The sequence below is a fragment of the Sturnira hondurensis genome, unplaced genomic scaffold (assembly GCF_014824575.4).
Source record: "Sturnira hondurensis isolate 20B ecotype Veracruz unplaced genomic scaffold, ASM1482457v3 Scaffold0004271, whole genome shotgun sequence".
NCBI lineage: Eukaryota > Metazoa > Chordata > Mammalia > Chiroptera > Phyllostomidae > Sturnira > Sturnira hondurensis.
Window position 1 is genome coordinate 7,635,548 of NW_028076902.1, and position 21,117 is coordinate 7,656,664.

At 37.5% G+C, this 21,117-nt stretch overlaps 1 long non-coding RNA gene across 1 annotated transcript; it reads left to right on the forward strand.

Annotated features, from left to right (window-relative positions):
* The first annotated feature begins 1,278 nt into the window (after positions 1-1,278).
* LOC118986485 (uncharacterized) lies at positions 1,279-20,533 on the forward strand. The gene is made up of 3 exons (XR_005066384.1): positions 1,279-1,352; positions 10,790-10,793; positions 20,523-20,533. It is a non-coding gene; the product is annotated as an uncharacterized LOC118986485 (long non-coding RNA).
* The last annotated feature ends 584 nt before the right edge of the window (positions 20,534-21,117 follow it).

Consider the following 21,117-nt stretch of genomic DNA (forward strand, 5'->3'; position numbering starts at 1 on the left):
CCCTCCATTCCTCTTTCTCTAAGAATAAGTATTGTAAATAAAATATGAAAACAAACAAACAAAAAACCCACCTTAGTTCTCAATCCTCCAAAATTCACAGCAGGTTAAAGGGAGATTTTGTCCTCCAAAGTTGACAGGGACCCTTCAAAGCTAAGTGGATCAGGAGAATGAGTCAACCCATTCAGTTTTACTTTAGAAGCACCTGCTGAGTACCCAAATGTGCCTGGTGTTATGCTGAGTATTTTAGATAAAAATCTTTAAGACCAGGCCCTGCCTAATGGAGTACACTGACTTGAAAGGACAGAAACATGAAAGGATCCAGTCACTTAGGTGGTTGGAAGTGATTAGGTAGATGGAAAATTTCTAAAATGTATCTAGATTGGCATACTCAGGAGTAAGTTAGCCAAGAAGGAGAGGATATAGGAAAGTATGTAACTGAACACAATTATGACACACTGGCTTATTCAGCAATAGAAACAGAAAATGAAAATGAACCCTCTACTTTATCTCCTCCATTGAGACTGAAAGGAAGGTGTGTGACACTGTGTGACCTTGGTAACTCAGCCTGTATGAGGGTGTGTTAACCAAAGAGATCAGAATATGCACAGAGCAAGAAGTTGGAAATATCACAAAATGATCTTCATCCAAGGAATGACCTAGAATCAAAATACAGGAGATACAGGAGAGAAATAGGTAAATTGGAACTAATGAGTGCAGCTGATAGAAGGGCCCCATTTAGAGACTTCTAGAGAAGTGAAACATTTTAGAAGTTAATTTTTTTTTAATTTTCAGAAAAAAGATTCCATCACTCTACCTCTACCCCAAGGTGTCAAAACAAGTTTTGGATATGTTACCTTTGTATCATTACTGCTTAAAGTATGGTCGTACAACATGCTAGTATATTAACCAAACAGTGGTCAAAGGGAGGATGTAGATGGCGAAGATCAAGCTCTGTCCCTAAAACAAGCCTACAATGCAGCCTGTAGTGAGAAGACAGTGCTAAGATGTTAAGTGCATTAGCCACTCAGTAATGGAGGGCCACTAAATGACAATTTCTTTGTCTAGAGAAGTTTCTTTCCCTGTGGTATATGTAATGACCATTAATCATAATTTTAATGTGTGTGAATGGCTCTTCCAAGGTATTTACATGCCTCAAAATGTCTACTGTATTCATATAAGACGGCTACAAGTAAGCTTAAAATTGTCCTGGGGCAATTTTTTAAAATTTATTTTTCAGTTACACTTGACCTACAATATTATATTAGTTTCACTTGTATAACATAGTAATTAGACTTTTATATACCTTATGAAGTGATCATGCCAATAAGTCTAGTCCCCATCTGACACCATCTGTGGGGCAATCACTGAACTGTGTCCCAAATACTTTCATATCCTCAAAGTCTCAGTGTATTGCTTATGGGGAAATATCTGGACTCTAGGCCAGCCTGGCCTAGATGAGAGATCTTCTGGATATTCAGTAGAAATGTCATTAACATGTGTGGTCACGATTTCCCCATGAAAATGAGATAGCGCAGTATTTGAAAATATTGGATGGGGAAAACGTTACTTTTTGCTTAATGTCCACTTTGAAATCTGCTGAGGATCAAATATGCTCATAGACAATGGACAAGCACACACTTCTGTCCTAAAACACACACTTCTGTCCTAAAAAGATGTAAAAAAAAAAAAAGCTCACCACCAAACAAACTCAAAATTCACTTTATTTCAGCTTATGTTGCCCTTACAAGAGAATTTATCCACTTTGTTCTTTTTAAATAAAATGGCTATTGAGTTACCCCAGTGGTCTGAAGATATGTACAATCGTGTCAAATTTTTCTGGATTACAATTAAGAGCCCAGATCAATAGATTTCCTTTATTTCTTTTATTATTAATTTTTATCTTTAAATCAATACAATATATTGTTATGGTTTCAAAGTCTAATATTATTAAAAGGCTTATGATAATGAAGAATTGAGGGTCATGCCTTTCCCCACTTGTGGTCCCAATTGCCAAAGGCAACTATTTTCACATTTTTAGTTGTTTCTCTTTTGTTTACCTCTATGTAAATAATGTTTATGTCCATACTACCATTTCTTGACATGTCAAGTTTTAACACTAAATATCAATATCCCATTATAATTGTTGAGAATTAGGTTTTCATCCTTTAACCACATATTTCACTCATTTTTTAATACCATGATTTTAAAGCAAAAGTCAACATTTGTATTATTATAACTATGAAGCAAAATTTACAGATAACAAGTATCCTACTATAACAATTGCCGATATATTCTGAAAAAATATATATATGAATCCCCCCCAAACTGGAATTATCTTCTGGAGGGCAGAAGATAATTATAACACAGGCTTCCCCTGCTAGGTGAGTGTTTTAGGTGGGTTCTAGGAACCCATCTGTATCAGTGCACCAGCTGGCAGTGTTGTAAGAGGGTGTGTATGGCTTTAGAGAATTTTTTTGAAGACTCTTCCAACGTGTTTGCCCATTTCATGATGGGCAATTTACGAGTGCACCTGCCCACACTGCTCCTCATAGAGTGTTCAGCAGTTTTTGACCAAAAGACAGCCCAACCCCTAAGCCCCACCTGGCTATTCACCCAGTCTTGCCCCAAGTGACAGACTTTTTTGTGTCCCCAGATGAAAAGAGTCATAGGGAAACGTTCTGCTGATGTGGAACTGGGGAGACAAGAAATGGCAGAAATGCTAAAAGGCATCAAAATAGACAGTCCCAAAACTTTTGTGCAGTAGAAAAATGTCACGATAAGTGTCTTGCTTCAAATGGAGAATAGTTTGAAGGTGACTGAAGTTTAAACATGGAAAAAATAATACACAATTTTTATAAATAAGCTCTGGGTTTGGGGGGGTTCCTCACATGTGTGTATCTATTAGTATGTGTATGTGTGTGTGTGTGTGTGTGTGTATCCATATTTTTAAACATTTTGAAAATATTATATATACAACTTAAACTAATCTGTCAGGTAAATATCATTGTTTTTCAAGTGTTCAACTCTTACCATCTCCTTTTTCCCTCCCAGTGTAGATAGTTCTCCTCTTAAGCATGTTGTCAAGCTCTTATCATAGGAATTCTCTTCCTACTCCTATGTTAGATCCTATATTTCATAGACTTTATGCTCTTACCTTTTAAAGATAATTCCTGAAATAGTTAAAAATTAAGTAATATCACATCACACGTTTGCTTCAAGATACTTTTAGAATAAGTGGGGAAGTAAATCATGATTGACTCTCTTTTTATCATTGTTGACCCTGGTTGATGAGTATATGAGGTTTCTATATTTTATGCGTATTTTTTCTGTTTGAAATTTTCTAAAGTAAAAAGAATTTAAACTTTAATCTCAGATATTCTACTGTTTTTGCAGTTATTGTAAATAAGTTCATTTCTACAATTATTTATTTTACTTATGAAATCTGTTACTTGTTGTATTTTATTTTTTAATCCAGCCACATTACTAAATTTTCTCATTTATTCTTAACAGCTTTTAGTTGATTCTTTTGGAATTTTCTATTTATTCAATCATAATCTGCAAATAAATAACAAATTGACCAAATTTCCAATTATAATGTTAATTTCCTTATCTTATCTAATTTGTTAACAACTACCTCCAGAATAATATGAAAGAATATTATGGATCATAGGAATGCTTATCTGGTCCCTAACTTTATTAAGAAATGTCCTAGGTATGTGTTTGGTGATTTTGTACTTGTTTGTTTGTGAAGGGGGAAGATTTCTTACTCTCTTTTGTCCACAGTAATGTCTACTTAGATTTTTTGTTACTTCTGAAGTTAGTTTTGATAGATTATGTTGTCCTGAAAAATTTTCAATTCCATCGAAATTTTTAAATTCATTTGCTAAAAATTTAACAAACGCATTTATTTCTTAAAAGTCTTTGAAATTCCCTATGTATCCATAGTTATTTCCTACCTAATTCATGTTTTGTGTACCTGTGCTTTTCTTCTTTTTTCTTTTTCTCTTGGATTTACTTAGAGGTTCTGTCATTCTTTTTTTTCCAATTAATTAGAAGTTATCATTATTAATGCTGTATTTTACTCTAGGAAATTTGTTTTGATGTTCTTTCTCTGATTTCTTGGTTACTTTTTAAATTTATTTTTTACAATTATAATTTCTTTTGGCTATATTCATAGTTTCTTGTAAGTAGGACTTTCATTATTATTACTTTCTGGATATTTTGCAATTATAATTTTGCTTTTCTCTGTGAAGGGTTGTGTAATAAAAAGATTTTTTAGAGTTCCAGTTACGTGTATGTGTTTAACATTAATATTTAATTTTACTATCTACTCCATTTGCTCACATAATATTATCTGTATTATCTCTACTTTGGGAAGTTGAAATTGTCCATTTGCATCTACCTTATTGCAGTGAGCATAATGTTCTCAAGTTCCATCCATGTTGTAGCATGCAACAGGATCTCCTTTTTAAAGATAGAATATTTCATTATATATATATATATGATTAAATAATATTTCATTACTTATACATATGATTTATCTTATTTGGGAGTGCTCATACCTCTTGGCTAATATGAATAATTCTGCAATAAATATGAGTGTTAAAATATCTCTTTGAGATCCTGTTTTCAATTATTTTATGTATATAAATATAAATGGAATTGCTGAATATTGTGCAAATTGTTTTCAGTTTTTTTGAGGAAACACCATATTTTTTCCACAGTAGTTATATCATTTTACATTCCCAAGTACAGTTCTCAGTTTTATAATTTGTTATAAGGTTGTACATTATATTTATGTCTTTCTTCTTCTACTACCCATTCCCTTTTTCCTTTGCTCTCAGACAGAATTTCAGCTGGTCAAGATACTTGGTAGGGTGATCCAAACCTTCATTCTTGAATGATATAAGTCCTTAAAGCTCCTGCCTCTTTCTGGTAGCTGTAGTTTTCCATTAACTTTTACTATCGGGCATGGAAATACTAAAAAGAGCTCCCAGAATTCCTGAGTTCCAGAGACAGTCCACTTTGCCCCAACTGGGTAATCCTCTGAAATTTCCCCCTGAAAAATGCAATCATTCCAGCCATTAAAGTGACACTTTTTATTAGGGCAACATTTTTTTCCCCATTGGTTCAGTGGCATAGGAAGACCTGAATGGTTATGCGGAAATCTCATCTTTGAATTCAATGGAACGATTGTTTTGTCTCCTGGAGGGAAGATTTTCCCTTGGAAACCCAAACCTCCAAATCAGCAGAATTCAAAGTTGTTGGCATAGAAAGTAAAAATTCTGTGGGAATCAGTCCTTGATTCCCAGACCCATGGAATTTGGCTATGGAGAAGACAGCACCACATAATGGTCTCTGATTCAAAGTATATACAGCACCCTGTACTAGAGAACTCCACTCTTTCAGGGTTTCATCTCTCAAACACAGTGGGAATTGAGTTCAGAAAGCTATGACAAGTTGCAATTATGCCAGCTACTTTTACTTGATAAGCTATGTGGTGAGACCAGTTACTTCTATGGACAATCAGCCAATTGCTGAACTTCCTTTGCTAAGAAATGAGTTCTTTAATCAGAAGGATCAAAATGAGTTAGCAACCTTTGTACAAAATGGCACGATAATAGGTAAGTTCTCTTTTGAGTCCTTAGATTGTGGTGGTAGCACAAGCACTACAGACAGAGAAGTAATGTCTGTATTTCATATTCATATTTCATATTCAAAATGTGTATCTATTTCCAGTGAGGGCAAATCTCTACTCCTTCAGTGATGAAAGAGTTCCAATCTAATCAGTCTGACACTGGATGGTTGGTTGGTCCCCTTGGAGAATAGCACCATTTCAGGGCTCTGTGCTGTTCTCTGCTTTTAGCAGGTTAGGTATTCAACAGTAACTTTGGCCAGGTCAGCCTTGGCAATAGAAAGCCCTTATTGTTGAGTCCATTCATAGCTTCCATCCCTGCAACCACAGTCACTTTGTTCATGGGCTCATCAAGGAAGCACTGAGGTGACGGGGGAAAGTAGCTTGCTGATACACACAGAATGTGCCATTTGCTTCACCTGGTAATTAAGAGCACCTTCTGTAGTATATGCTGCTTGGCAAGCTTTTACATGTAACACAAGTATCTGGAAAGTCTATGCCCATCTTAAGAGATCCTTCCACATACCTTCCACAGGGACTTCCTTGTCACCAATCTTCCAAACATATTTCTTCCAAGTACCTAATATCGAGTCCAACTGTACAACTGTTCACTATGGTCAGAGACCATAATGAATGTAGATCCATACTTCTGGCCATCTCTTCTTCCAAACAAAGTGAACTCAAAGTATACTCCAAATTCTGGCTCTTAGAGGATTTTCCTTCGCCATTCTCCTTCAGGGTCACCCATGATTGGTGTGTAAAACTGCAGCTGTTCATTTTAAGCAGTATGAGCATAACATGTACACCAAGAACCCTAACCCTGCGACACCATTCAAACTTGTATTTCTATCACTAGTCCAACTCTCTTCTCAGCTCCATGTCTAGGTATTTTCTGGTACAATTATTTTTCATGTGTTAATATAAAAACTTCTAAACATACTTTAAAAATAGAGTATGAGGAACTCCTACAATCCTATTAATCAGCTTTAGTAATCATCCATAAAATGCTATATGTGATTCAATTTGCCTTCTGCATTGCTTTCAATTTCAATATTTTAAAGCAAATTCTGATCCATTTTGATGTTTCACCCCTAGAAATGTCAGTATCCATGAGAAAAAAATACATAATTTCCTCACTCAAAATAATGTGTTACCACATGTAACAAAACTAGCAATAGTCCTGTGATATAATTGAATACCCACCAATTCAAATTCAAACTGTCCAGTCATCTAAAAAAAGTTATATAGTTGGCTGGTATTGAAATAAAAATCTGAACAATTTGAATTTGTTTATGATGTTTCTAAAATTTCTTTTTAGTTTCTTTTCTTCTACAACTTTTTTGTCTGGTTGAAAATCCCACATTCTAGATTTGGTTGACTGCCTTTTTTTTTCACCTTATTTTACTAGCCCACACATTTCCTTGTAGACTGGAGATTAGATGTAAAAGTTTGATTAAATTAAGTCTGATGGGTCAGGAGAGCAAAGATCCTCTTTCACGGAATCAGGATGCATACAAAGTGTGTTTGTTTCCCTTTCAGTGATACTAACATTCATAAGTGATTTCAGACAGATATACTTTTTTTTATAGCCCCTAAACATATCCCCGGAAGAATCCACCCATACACTCCTAAAATGTTCTTCCTCCTTTATTCATCTGTCTTTGTTCAGGGCAGCATGTGCTGAGACATCCCGCATTCTTTCCTTTTCATTGATTGCCGCACTCAAGTTAGTTTTTAAGCAAGGGACCTTTCTGGTTTGAGATCCCACATCTCCGCTCATACCACACCCTCAGCCAGAGAAGGTTCTGTAATGAAGGTACCTGAATAAACTGCAAATAAACAAAACTATCTAAGGACAGAAGTGGAATTGCTGGCTCCTTTGTTCTCTCTTGTTATATAGCCTTTGTGTGGTATAAGTGTCGCTACCCCAGCTTTTTTCATGAAATATCTTTTTCCATCCCTTTACCTTCAGTCGGTATGCATGTTTTCATCTGAAATATCTTCTATTTTTATTTTTTATTGAATTTATTAGGGTGACACTGATTAATAAAATTACATAGGTTACAGGTGTAAAATTCTATAATACATCATCTGTACAATATATACTTCAACCATCCCAAGTTGAAGCAAGTATCTTGTATATAATATTTAATACACAGGGCTTTCTGAAAGCAGGAACCTCATGGATGGGGGTGGCCTGATTTCTTATATGGTTGTTTTGCTAGTAGCTCTGTCATTCAGTTGGCCATGTGTTCATTCAAGATGAATGCCTTCTGCCCTGGCCAGGTGACTTGGTTGGTTGGGGCATAGTCCATATGCCAAAAGGTTGTGGGTTCCATCCCCAGTCAGGGCACATACTTAGGTTGCGGGTTCAATCCTTGGTCAGGGTACTTACTGGAGGCAACCAATTGATGTTTTACTTCCACAATGATGTTTCTTGCTCTCTTCCTTCCTCTCTACAAAATAAATAAACATATCCTCAGGTGAGGATTTAGAAAAAAATATTGAATGTCTTTTGAAATGGATGCTTCGGCAATCAAAAACTTAATGTCAGGCACTTATACTTCAATTAAAAAGTTAAATTTTAGACTCTTGCACTACAGTTAATTACAAGGTCCATATGATTCCATAGAGTTCATAGTCATTACTTAGAAAGAAACTAAAGTTGCTCAGAATCAGTTTTTGGATATATACATAGAAGTCATTTGTAAGGCTCAAGATTGTTGTTGCTAGATTAAAGGAACTTGAGATAATCATTTAGATCTAGGTAATAACCTCAGCAAAAACATCACTAATGAACACTTATTGGAGGAGGGAAGATGGTGACAGAGTGGGACTGAGCAGATTCCATTTCCCCGTACATATGAGAGAAAATCCTGGCGGATCTACGGAGGAACAGCACAAACAGCCAACAGTTCCCCAGCATATATGAAAATAAGAGACCAGAAATCGTAACGGACATTGAAAAACCAGACGGTAAGAAGACGGCTGCAGGACAGTAGGGCCTCAGGGACCCGAGCAAAGACAGGAGCAGCAGCGGCCTCGGCAGCTGCCCGGCACCAGCGCCTGGTACTGCATCTACCACAGACTCTTTGGGAGCCTCGGGCCTGCCAAAGTGTCCTTGGGAGAGAGCTAGGTTATCAGCTCCCTCCCTCCCTGGCCAAGCAAGGTTGAGCAACTCTGGGGAGAGACCTGTTTGCTTGAGTTTACAAAGAGGGTGATAAAGACAAAGGGCCATGATCGACTGCAGACTCTGTGGTCACCACCTTGGGAGAATTGAGAGGCACAGTGTCGGGCTCCAACTCCAATAGTCACTAGTCTGGCTGGGGGATTAGGCTGTGCTGAGAAGCAGGCTTTCTTAAGGAGAAATTTTTTGGAAAGTAAATTGAAGGATTTTCCTGGGACAGCCGCCTGGCCTGCTCCCGAACCAGCCTGGCAGTGATTCAGAAGTTGGGCAAAAGCCCTTGTGTTCCCCCACAGAACTGGGAAGGGTCCATGCCAGATCCCGCGGGACTCAGGCAGCCTGGCTGGTACACGGCCCACACCCCAGCCCACAGCGAGGACCCCTGGGGATAGTGCTCTGAAGAGGACCTAGATCCCCTTCGTGGGGCACTGGGGAGAAGTGCCTGGTTAGCTCTTGGTAGAGCACTCCCAGAAATACCACACCAATCACCCTTCAGCCTGCTGCAGCCAGAAAAACTGGTTTGGCCAGTTTGAAGCCAACAAGAGATTTTTTTAAAGTAGTCTTTTATCTTTTTAATTTTATTCTTGTTTCATCTTTCAATACTTTTTTCCTCTCTTTTCTTCTTCCCTGTTTTATTCCTTCTTCCTTTCTTTCCAAACTTATCACTTTTTCCTCCCTTCTCCTGCCTTTTATTTTTCCTTTTACCCACAAGTGACACAAACAACTTGAAACTGCAAAAAGACCAGAGTTGGATCCAAAGAGGGTGCATCCCAACAGTAGAGACAGAGAGACAAATTTCACTTTGCTATAGCAGAGAAACTATAAGCTACTGCATATTTGTATTATTTTTTAGTATTCTCACTTCTTTTATATTTTAATAGTATCTTTGTAATCCTCCTCTTTCTGTATAACCTTGGCTGGTTATATTGTATCACTTGACAGGTTTCCTCTGTTCTCTCCTCCACAGTGTATTGTTAATTTTCTATACTTCATGCCACTTGTTTTTGTTTAGCACACTACCCAAAGTTCTATACCCCCTATTCATGTTGTCCAGATCACATAGAGTTTGTCATATGATGGTTGCTCCAATATTATTGGAAATAATAGCTGTTCTATACAACTTTAAATACTTCACAACACATCTCCTGGATCTTAGTCCACTTCACAGTTTCCTGAACTCTATTACTGTAGTGGTTAACTCTATTTGCTCACACACTACACCTATTTACTACCCTTTACTCTCACGTTACCTCAGAATCTGACCTCCCACAACCTCACTGCTTTCTAGATCCAACTCACAAGACTTCCCTCCCCAACAAGAGACTTATCTTTTGTCCATCCTTTCTTAAAAGTGGCAAGTTGGGTTGAAGATTATGGTTAACACTATACATAGCCTAAAGATCTTCTATCTCTTCTCTACCGGCTGTGACTGTAAATATTATAAAATACTCTCCTGCTGTCATAAACCATTTTGCCTCCCCCTCCAACTGATCACAGAACAAAAGAGTAAGTGGAAGTGGAGAACACCAGGATACCCAAAGGAGACTGCACCACTGAATTTCACAGGTATTCTACCACAGAATTTCACACCATAAATCGAGGGAGTCAGAACAGATCAATTTAAGAAGCTGAGGCTAACAAGAAGAGTCTCACAAACAATGGGAAGACAAAGAAACAATCCCCAAATGAAAGGAAAGGAGGAAGCCTCAGAAAGAATGTTAGATGAAATAGAGGCAAGTCAGCTATCAGATATTGAATTCAAAGCACTGGTTATCAGGAAGTTAAAAGAGCTCGCAATGAGCTACCAGAAACTACAAGGGAGCTACAATGAACTCACTGCAAACTATATCATCATGAAAATGGAAATAGAAACTATTAACAAGGGCCAAGAGAAAATGAAGAATACAATTTCTGAACTGAGGAACACAGTAGAAAGAATGAAGAGCAGGATCGATGAGGCAGAAGATCAGATCAGTGAATTGGAAGACTAAGTAGAAAAAAACTCCCAGAAAGAAAAGGAAAAGAGGCCCAGAAAGAATGAAGAGGGGTTAAGAGAAATGCAAGACAATATGAAATGTAATAATATCCAAATAATAGGAATACCAGAAGGAGAAGAAGAAGAAGGGATAGAAAACCTATTTGAAAAAGTAATGATAGAAAACTTCCCTAATTTGATGAGAGAAAAAGTCACACAAATCCAGGAATCACAGAGAGTCCCAATCAAGAGGAACCCAAAGAAGCCCACGTCAAGACACATCATCATTAAAATGGCAAAATTCCAAGATAAAAAGAGAATCTTAAAGTCAGCAAGGGAGAAAAAGGAAGTAACATACAAGGGAGCCCCAATAAGGTTAGCTGCTGACTTCTCAATGGAAATGCTCCAAGAAAGAAGAGAATGGCAATAAATATGCTAAGTAATGAGAATCAGAGGTCTGTAACTAAGGCTACTTTACCCAGCAAGGCTCTCAATCAAGATAGAAGGCAAAATAATGAGCTTCCAAGACAAAAGAATCTAAAAGAATACACCTCCACCAAACCAGCTCTGCAAGAGATGCTAAAAGGACTGCTTTAAGAAAAGGAAGGAAAAGAGAGAGACAGAGAGGAACACAGGTACAAAAATGGCAATGAATAAGTACCTATCAATAATAACATTAAATGTAAATGGATTATATGCTCCAATCAAAAGACATAGAATAGCTGAATGGATAAGAAAGCATGACACAAACATATGCTGCCTACAAGAGACCCATCTCAGGACAAAAGATATACACAGACTAAAAGTGAAGGTCTGGAAACAAATTTTCCAAGCAAACAAACAGGGGAAAAAAGCCGGGGTAGCAATTCTCATATCAGACAAAATAGACTTTTAAAAAAAGCCATAAAGAGAGACCCAGAAGGTTACTTCATAATACTCAAGGGAAGAATCCACCAAGAAGACATTAACATCATAAATATATATGCACCCAGCATAGGAGCACCCGAATATATAAAGAAAATCTTAGAGGACTTCAAGAAAGATATTGACAGCAACACAATTATAGTGGGGATTTTCACACGCCACTGTCAAAAATGGAGACATCATCAAACTCTCAAACTCTTTTTATGAAGCCAGCATCATCCTAATTCCAAAACCAGAAAGAGACACAACAAAGAAAGAAAGCTTCAGGCCAATATCACTGATGAACATAGACACTAAAATCCTCAACAAAATATTGGCAAATCGTATTCAACAATACATTAAAAAGATCATACATCATGACCCAAGTGGGTGGGATTCATCCCAGGGGTGCAAAGATGGTTCAATATTCACAAATCAGTAAATGTAATACATCACATAAACAAAATCAAAGACAAAAATCACATGATCATATCAATTGATGCGGAAAAAGCTTTTGATATGGTACAACACCCATTTATGATAAAAACACTCAGCAAAGTGGGAATAGAGAGAGCATTCCTCAATATAATAAATGCCATATATGAAAGACCTATAGCCAACATCACACTGAATGGGCAAAAACTAAAATCTTTTCCACTAAGACCAGGAACAAGACAAGATTGTCCACTTTCACCACTTCTATTCAATATAGTATTAGAAGTTTTAGCCACAGTGATCAGACAAGAAAAGGAAATAAAAGGCATCCAAATTGAAAAGGAGGAAACAAAACTGGCATTGTTTGCAGATGACATGATAGTATACATGGAAAATCTTATAGACTCTACCCCAAAACTGCTCAAACTAATAAATGAATTTGGCAGAACAGTAAGTTACAAAGTCAATATCCAGAAATCAAAGGCATTTTTGTATACCAACAATGAAATAGCAGAAGTGGAAATCAAGAATAAATTCGCATTCAATATAGCAAAAAGAAAAATAAAATATGTGGGAATAAACCTAACTAAGGAGGTAATTGACCTGTATACAGAAAACTAGACAACACTGAAGAAAGGAATCAAGAAAGACACAAACAAATGGAGACATATACCATGTTCATGGATTGGAAGAATTAACATCATCAAAATATCCATACTACCCAAAGCAATATACAGATTCAATGCACTACCTGTTAAAGTACCAATGGCATATTTCACAGACATACAAGAAACACTTCAAAAATTGATATGGAACCATAAATGACCTGGAATAGCAACTGCAATGTTGAGAAAGAAGAACAAAGTAGGAGGGATCACAATATCTGATACCAAACTGTATTACAAGGCCACTGTAATCAAAACAGCCTGGTACTGGCATAAAAACAGGCACATAGGCCAATAGAACAGAACAGAGATCCCAGAAATAAACCCAACTCTCTACAGTCAATTCATATTCGACAAGGGGGGCAATGACATAAAATGGAGTAAAGATAGCCTCTTCAACAAATGGTGTTGGGAGAACTGGACAGCTACATGCAAGAAAATGAAACTCGAGCACCAACTTACACCTTACATCAAAGTTAATTCAAGGTGGATAAAAGACTTCAATATAAGCCATGACACCATTAAAGTCCTAGAGGAGTACATTGGCAAGAAAATCTCAGATATTTCACACAGCAACATTTTTACTGATATATCCCCTAAAGCAAGGGACATAAAGGAAAGAATAAACAAATGGGATCTCATCAAAATTAAAAGCTTCTGCATGGCTAAAGAAAACAGTATTAAAATAAAAAGAGAACCAACTGTATGGGAAAACATATTTGCCGATGATATCTCAGACAAGGGTTTAATCTCCAAAATATACAAAGAACTTACAGAATTCCACTCTAAGAAGACAAGCAACCCAATTAAAAAGTGGTCAAAGGACTTGAACAGACACTTCTCCAAGGAGGACATACAGAAGATCCAGAGATACAAAAAAAGGTGCTCAATACCACTAGCTATCAGAGAGATGCAAGTTAAAACCACGGTGAGACACCACTTTACACCGGTTAGAATGGCCATCATAAACAAACCAACAAACAACAAATGTTGTAGATGTTCTGGGGAAAAGAGGACCCTAGTTCACTGTTGGTGGGATTGCAGACTGGTACAACCACTATGGAAAACAGTATGGAATTTTCTAAGAAAACTAAAAATGGACCTGCCTTTTCACCCAGAAATTCCACTGCTAAGGATTGTATCCTAAGGATGCTGAAACACCAACCCAAAAGAACCTATGCACACCAATGTTCATAGCAGCACAATTCACAATAGACAAGAGTTGGAAGCAACCTAGGTGCCAGTCAGTAAATGAGTGGATCCAAAAACTATGGTACATTTACACAATGAAATTTTATGGAGCAGAAAAAAGAAGGAGCTCCTACCCTTTGCAACAGCATGGATGAAAATGGAAAGCATTATGCTGAGTGAAATAAGCCAGGCAGTGAAAGACACATACCATATGATCTCACCTTTAACAGGAACCTAAACAACAAAACAAACAAGCAAGCATAATATAACCAAAGACACTGGAATACAGAACAGGCAGGCAGGGACCAGAGGGGAGAGTGGAGAGAACCACAGGGAAAAGGGGAAGGATTCACAGGAACAAGTAAAAAGGACACATGGACAAAAACTAACAGGGGTGGAAATGGGAGGGAGGTGGGAGCACTGGGGGGGTGAGGTGGGCTGGGATGGGAGTAAAAGACAGAAAACTGTACTTGAACAATAATTAAATAAAAAATAAATTAAAAACAAACAAACAAGAACATTTATTGAATTCTTTTAAGATTTTTACTTATTTATCTTTAGAGGGGAAGGGAAGGAGAGAGGGAGAGAAATATCAATGTATGGTTGCCTCTTGTGTGTCCCCTGATGGGAACTGGCCTGCAACCGAGACATGTGCCCTAACTGGAAATTGAACCGCGGTCCTTTGGTTCACAGGCTCTCGCTCAATCCACTGAGCTACACCAGCCAGGGCCATTTATTGAATTCTTAGTGTGTGCCAGGCATAGTGCTAAGTAGCCATGCAATAGGGCCAAGTATGATTTTTCTTTTATAGATGCAGGCATTGTCACACAGATAATAAATGATGGGCATGAAAAAAAAAGCAGGTCGTTTGGCATGGTTCAGGAAGAAGAAAATTTCTTCTACCCTTCTAGGTTCTTCCAGCTGGTCTAATAATTAAATCAGCATGAGACAGATTAAGAGAAATAAACCAAATTTAATTAAATATGTACAGATATCAGAGGCCTCAGGTATATCAAAGGTTCAGAGACAAAAAGGAAAAATGGGGTATATGATATTCTGGGGCTTCTGATGGGAGGAAGATGATTCACAGGATGACAAAAAGAGATATTCAGGAATTAGATGTTTGCCATGACCTACTGGGCAAGGTGCCTTATGTAAATTCTTTTAGGGAGAGGTACAAGTTTCTCTTGAGCCTTCAGTGTCTTGTGTGTGAGAAAGAAACTTTATCATCAAGTGTCCTCTGGCTAGTCTAATAATCAAACAGACATGAAACAGATGAAAGAAAATAACCAAATTTAATTGCACACATATGTATGGGTATTCTGCATACATGAGAGAGTCAGAGACCCCACATACATGAGAGGTTTAGAGACAGAAAGGGAAAATGAGGTATACTCATATAAGACATTCTGAGCTAGGGATGAGGTAAGGCACCTTGGGGCTTCAGAAGGTGATTGCGGGGAGAGCCCATGCTCAGTAGTCAGTAGTTTGCCCTGCCATACAGGTAGATGGTCTCTCATAGTCTGTTATTACATGCAAGGCCCCTAATTCAAATCCTTCTAGATAGTTAAGGGTGAGGGGTCAGACATTTATCTTGAGCCCACAGGGTCTAGCTCAAAACAATCTGCATACCACAGAAGAACAACTTGGAGTGACTCGTTCAGAATCCCTACAGTTGTCTTCAGCTCAGAATAATTCACATGCCAAAGTGGCACATCTTAGGGAGGCCTGTTTGTGCCCTTTTAACATGAGCAGCTCATAGTAAAATTTTCAATTTCTAAGACAATCTGACATTTCTTTTCTACTGTAAGGCTACTATCATGTGGAAGGAAATGTTTACAACCGTCCCTGAATTCTTTCCATTCTCCCAGTACCTTAAAAGAATAATAACACAATCCAACCTTTCTCCATCTCTTGGCAGTTTGTCTAGCTGACCATAACTACTGCACTTGTTCTGCACCTTCTTTTTCACTCCATCCGATTTCCCCTTCTCCATCCATTTTTTACCTTTGTCTCCCTTGCCACCCTGCTACCTCATTTCAACCTCTCTTTTGCCAACATTTAAAACATTTGGACCCCTTGCTTTTTGGTTACACCTATCTAGAAACCCCTAGACCAGGAATGGATTCAGCTAGCCATCATCTTTATTCCTACACTTAGGCTGCTGGATATTATTGTAGAAATTGCATAACCAGGCAGAACCCTATCACAGTATGTCTACGGCCTATTTCTGTGAACTCTGCTAGGGCCCCAAAACCATCCAGCCTCTTACTGTGATGTTTTAACAGTCAGCACATTTCCACTGCCTGCAACGACTATTTCAAACTGTCTCCACTCTCTTTCTCTTCTCAAATCTGCAAGCTCCCTGGACAACCTCACTTTTTACAGATAGTCTTGCTTCCAAATTAATAGAGTGAATAAAGGCAATCAGTGGAAACTCCTTCATCTTCCTACCCGAGTTTACACACATTCTTTTTATTTTTTCCCCCTGCAGCAGTGGAGAAGAATCCTTTTCACCCAAGATCCTTTCCTCTCTGGTGCTCTGGATCTTGTCATTCATTCAGGCAGTTGGGGTCTAATTTAGACTGAGTGGGGATAGAATGAGTAAAAAAAAGGCTTTATTAAGGCAAGAACAAAAAGGAGATCTGAAGGACAAATGTGATGTTGGACTAGAAGAAACAAGGGTGAGGTAGGGGTTGGTTAAAAAATTGGAGGCTGAGAGCAAATAAACTGGAGGTGTACATTTGAGTCAGGCAAAGAGGAAACTTCTTTTTCAGGAAACTTTCACTAATGATGATTCTCTTCTAAGTCTTCCACCTCTCACATTTTGATGGCTTCTTTCATTCTGCATTTAGTACACTCAGGTTCTTCCACCTTAAGAAAAATAAAAAATAAGTAAAGTGGAAAATAAGAGCTTGCTTTAGCCTGCATGTTCTTCCAAGCCCAGTGTGCCTCTCCCTGTAGACAGCCGAAGTTCCTGGAAGAGCTGTCAGCAGTCACTGTCTCCAGCTGCTCTCTGAGCCCTGTGCCCTCAGCCTGCCCCGTCTGGATTCTGCCACTGCTCCCTTCACTGTCTCTCTCAAAGTGATCTCCCAGGGACACCAACGATAAATCAAGCGGTCATCCTTCAATCAATTGGGATCACACACTATTTGTCCTACTCTCTGGCAATTTCTTAGTTTCTTTTGTCAGTTCATTAGTTTCTAATAAACCACTGATACGGACATTTAACAGAAAGTGGCCTGAGGTCCTCTTCACTGCTTATTCTATTGTTTTTGTCTAAGTCAGAGATCAGCAAAGTTTATGTAAATGGCCACAGAGTGAATATTTCAGGCATCGTAGACCACGAAATCTCTGGGTTTCCATCACAACTGCTAAACTTTGCCATCATAGCTTGAAAGTTGCCAACAAATAGGCGTGACTGTGTTTTAATAAAATTTTATTTACAAATGTGAAACCTGAACTTAATACAATCTTCATATATGAACACTATTCTTCTTTTGAATTTTTTCCCCAATCACTTAAACTTGTAAAAATAATTCTTAGCTGGGAGGCTGTACAAAAACATATGGACAGCCAGGGCCATGGTTTGTGCTTGCACTTGGTGACTCCTCTACCTTGTTGCTTTAATTCCAATTTTTACAAAGAAAATCCCAAATTTAAATCTTCAACTAAAACACATTTTTAAAGTTCCAAACATATATATCCAACTTGTTACATTTCCTTTTGGATGTCTCAGTGGTACCTTAAAATTAACACATGTCAAGATGACCCTGCTTCCTCTTCATCGTACAAAGTTGATCAAACACAAGGTCTTGTTGATTATAGATCCTACTTATTTCTTGTAACCATCGTCTTCTCATCTTTAAATCCGCAGTCATTCTAATCCAAGCCACCTTCGTTGTTTGCTCTCCTGCAATCACTTTCTAAATGGTCTCATAATATCTTCTGTCCCCCTGTAATCCACTTTGAGGCTGGGGTAGTATTTGAAAACACTGATCTAATAACAATGCTTTCCTGCTTCAAGCACTTTTGTCACTTTGCCCAAAGTCTCTCAGGTTAAAGCCTGGAGGTTGCTGCTTGATCTGCCCAATCGTTGTCCCTCCCTCCTCACCTGTGCCAGTTCCTCCACCGCCTTTCCTTACTGTAACCAAACTGATTCTGAACTGGTCTGTACATTTTAACCTTTCTTTCAGAAATCCTTACCTACCCTAAAACCATACAAATATTCTCCCATATTTTCTATGAACAATTTTGCTGTTTTTGATTTTCACTTTTACCTCTTTAATATATATGGACATTATTTGTGAGGTATAAGTAATAAATCTAATATTCACTTTACCTATTTGGGTAGCCAATATTTCCAATACTATTTATTACATAGTGCTGATTTTCAGTGCTGTTTTCTTCCCATTCTAAGTTCCTTGGGTCAGTTTCTAAACTATTATTTTCCATTGGTATATTTTTCTAATAGTAACACAATGACTTTTATTATTAAGGTCAAAATTTTCTTAACTATTTTTAGTGCTTAAACCTGCAAATTAGTACTAGGATCCTGATGTAATTTTTATTGGAATATGTCAATAAAATGTTAGTAGTCCTTTTTCAAGGATAATACCCAAAAGCCAGGGGAATGAGAACTATAAACTCTAACTTCAACAAACTAAAAGGGATGGAAACTAATTCACAAAGTATGTGGAAGGGCTTTCAAAGCAGCAAAAGTCAAACAGTGGTGCATGTGAGAAGCAGCAGACAGGACACGCATGTATTTCTAAACCTCAGAAAGAGACAGCAAAGTATGTTTTTCCAAATTAGGGTGACTCTCAGAACCAAAAGTTCTCTCTTTTTATATACCATGAGATCAAGATGCCTGGACTGGAAGTAGGAATTTCTACAGACCTGGTTTTGTTCCAAAGGAGCGAAAGAGTTAGGGTAGCTGAGAAAACTCACAAATAAGCTGAATTTATAACTACCTATCTCAAACCTACTGCAAATACATTAGTGGAAGGTAGAATCTCAGAAGTGTTTTCTTTAATAAGTGTGTCCACTATCACTGTTATTTGAAAGGAAATTTTAGCCAGATAAATAAGGCAAGAAAAAGAAAAAAAGTATAAGACTTGAGAAAGTNGACTGGCAGTAGGAATTTCTACAGACCTGGTTTTGTTCCAAAGGAGTGAAAGAGTTAGGGTAGCTGAGAAAACTCACAAATAAGCTGAATTTATAACTACCTATCTCAAACCTACTGCAAATACATTAGTGGAAGGTAGAATCTCAGAATTGTTTTCTTTAATAAGTATGTCCACTATCACTGTTATTTGAAAGGAAATTTTAGCCAGATAAATAAGGCAAGAAAAAGAAAAAAGGTATGACTTGAGAAAGTAATTAATTTGTCATTATTTCAGACAATGTGTTTGTCTACATTGAAAATAAGCTAAGAGTCTATAGGAAAGCTTCTAGAATCAATAAACAAGATTGTTACATAGAAGTGAATGGTGTTCATATATACCAGCAAAGTACAGTTACAGCACTGATAAAAAATCGCAAGCAACTAAGAATTTAACAAATGAGGTATGAGACCCTCACAGATAAATTTATAAATTTTATAAAAGACTTTAAAATGGAATGCTATCCCATTTCAATGGATCAAAAGACTCTACATTTTAAGGATGGCAATTATCCCAAATTAGTTTATAAATTCCATGCAGTTCCAACAAAAGGCACAGCAAGATTCTCAACAGAACTTTTAAAGCTGATCCTAGTACTAATTTGAAAGTATAAGTACCAAAAACTGGATGTCTCTATAATTCTATTTTAGTTGACTTTGTTTATTAATTGTTTTCTTAGGTGTTAGTGCTTCTGTTTATTAAATTTGGAGTTTCTTTCAGGATTTAGTTTTCTTCAGTCATTGTTGATACTTGTTGGCATATCTGCTTCTTTATGTTCAAGGTCCCATCTCCTCCTGTCTGTGGACACTAGTTATTCTCACTTTCACCACAGTGTGAGATTTGGGGGAAAGGGCAGACTGTGCCTTCAGCTAGAGGCCATTGTGACCTTTCATTTATGTCTTTGCTGTCATTCCTCCTGAGTGTCACTAGCCAGCAACTCATATTGCTCAACTTCTCATTCCTACCAAGGGCCTGCAAACTTTTCTATAAAGGGTCCAATAGTAAATATTTTAGGTTTTGCAGGCCTGATAGGGTTTCTGTTATATATTCTTCTTTTTTTCTTGTTTAATGTTGTAAATGTAAAAGTGTAGATGTAAAGTGTAAAAAAAAGGAAAACACAAAAACCATAGTTACCTTACATGCAATACAAAATAGGTCACAGGCTGACTCAGCCTGTGGACCCTGATTGCTGACCCTTGCTCTGATTCTACACTCATTGCTCTGACTGGGGACCAACGCCTCTTCTTCCTGTTGCTTAAACGTAAATGGAGGACAAAAGAGAGGACTGACTTAGCAGGCTTTTCATAATTCAGTTTTCCAACCAGTTACTCTGATATTTGCCCCAAGGCTCTATCCTCTTTCTTCCAAGTCTTCCTTCTGCTTCTGAGCTTAACACAACCCCAGGACCCTTTCTTCTGTAACCAGAACACATCCCTTTCATAAGGTCTGGATTTTGACTTATTCTTAATGCTGTCCCATATACTCTCTGTCTTCCAAAGGAGCTTCTGATATTACTCTTTGTTTTCCAGTGCTGTAAATTATGTCTAAAAACGGACTCACATGAACAAGTATAAAGGACACATGGACAATAACTAAGGTGGGGGGCAGAGATGGGAGGGAGGTGGGGAGCACTGTGGGGGGGCAGGGCTGGGAATACAAGAAAGAAAACTGTACTTGAACAAGAGTTAAAATTTAAAAAAAAACAAAAAAATTTAAAAAATATCTTTTCTAGGAGAGATCCTTTTTATCATAGGTAGAAATTAGGACAGAAGAGAGAATAGAATATCTTTCCCTCTATTTTTTAAAATGATTTTGAGAGAGAGACAGAGAGAGAAACACTGATTTGTTGCTCCACTTATTTATGCACTCATTGTTTGATTCTTGTATGTGCCCTGACGGATATCAAACCTGTACCCTTGGCATGTCTGGATGACGCTTTAACCAACTGAGCTACCAGGCCAGGG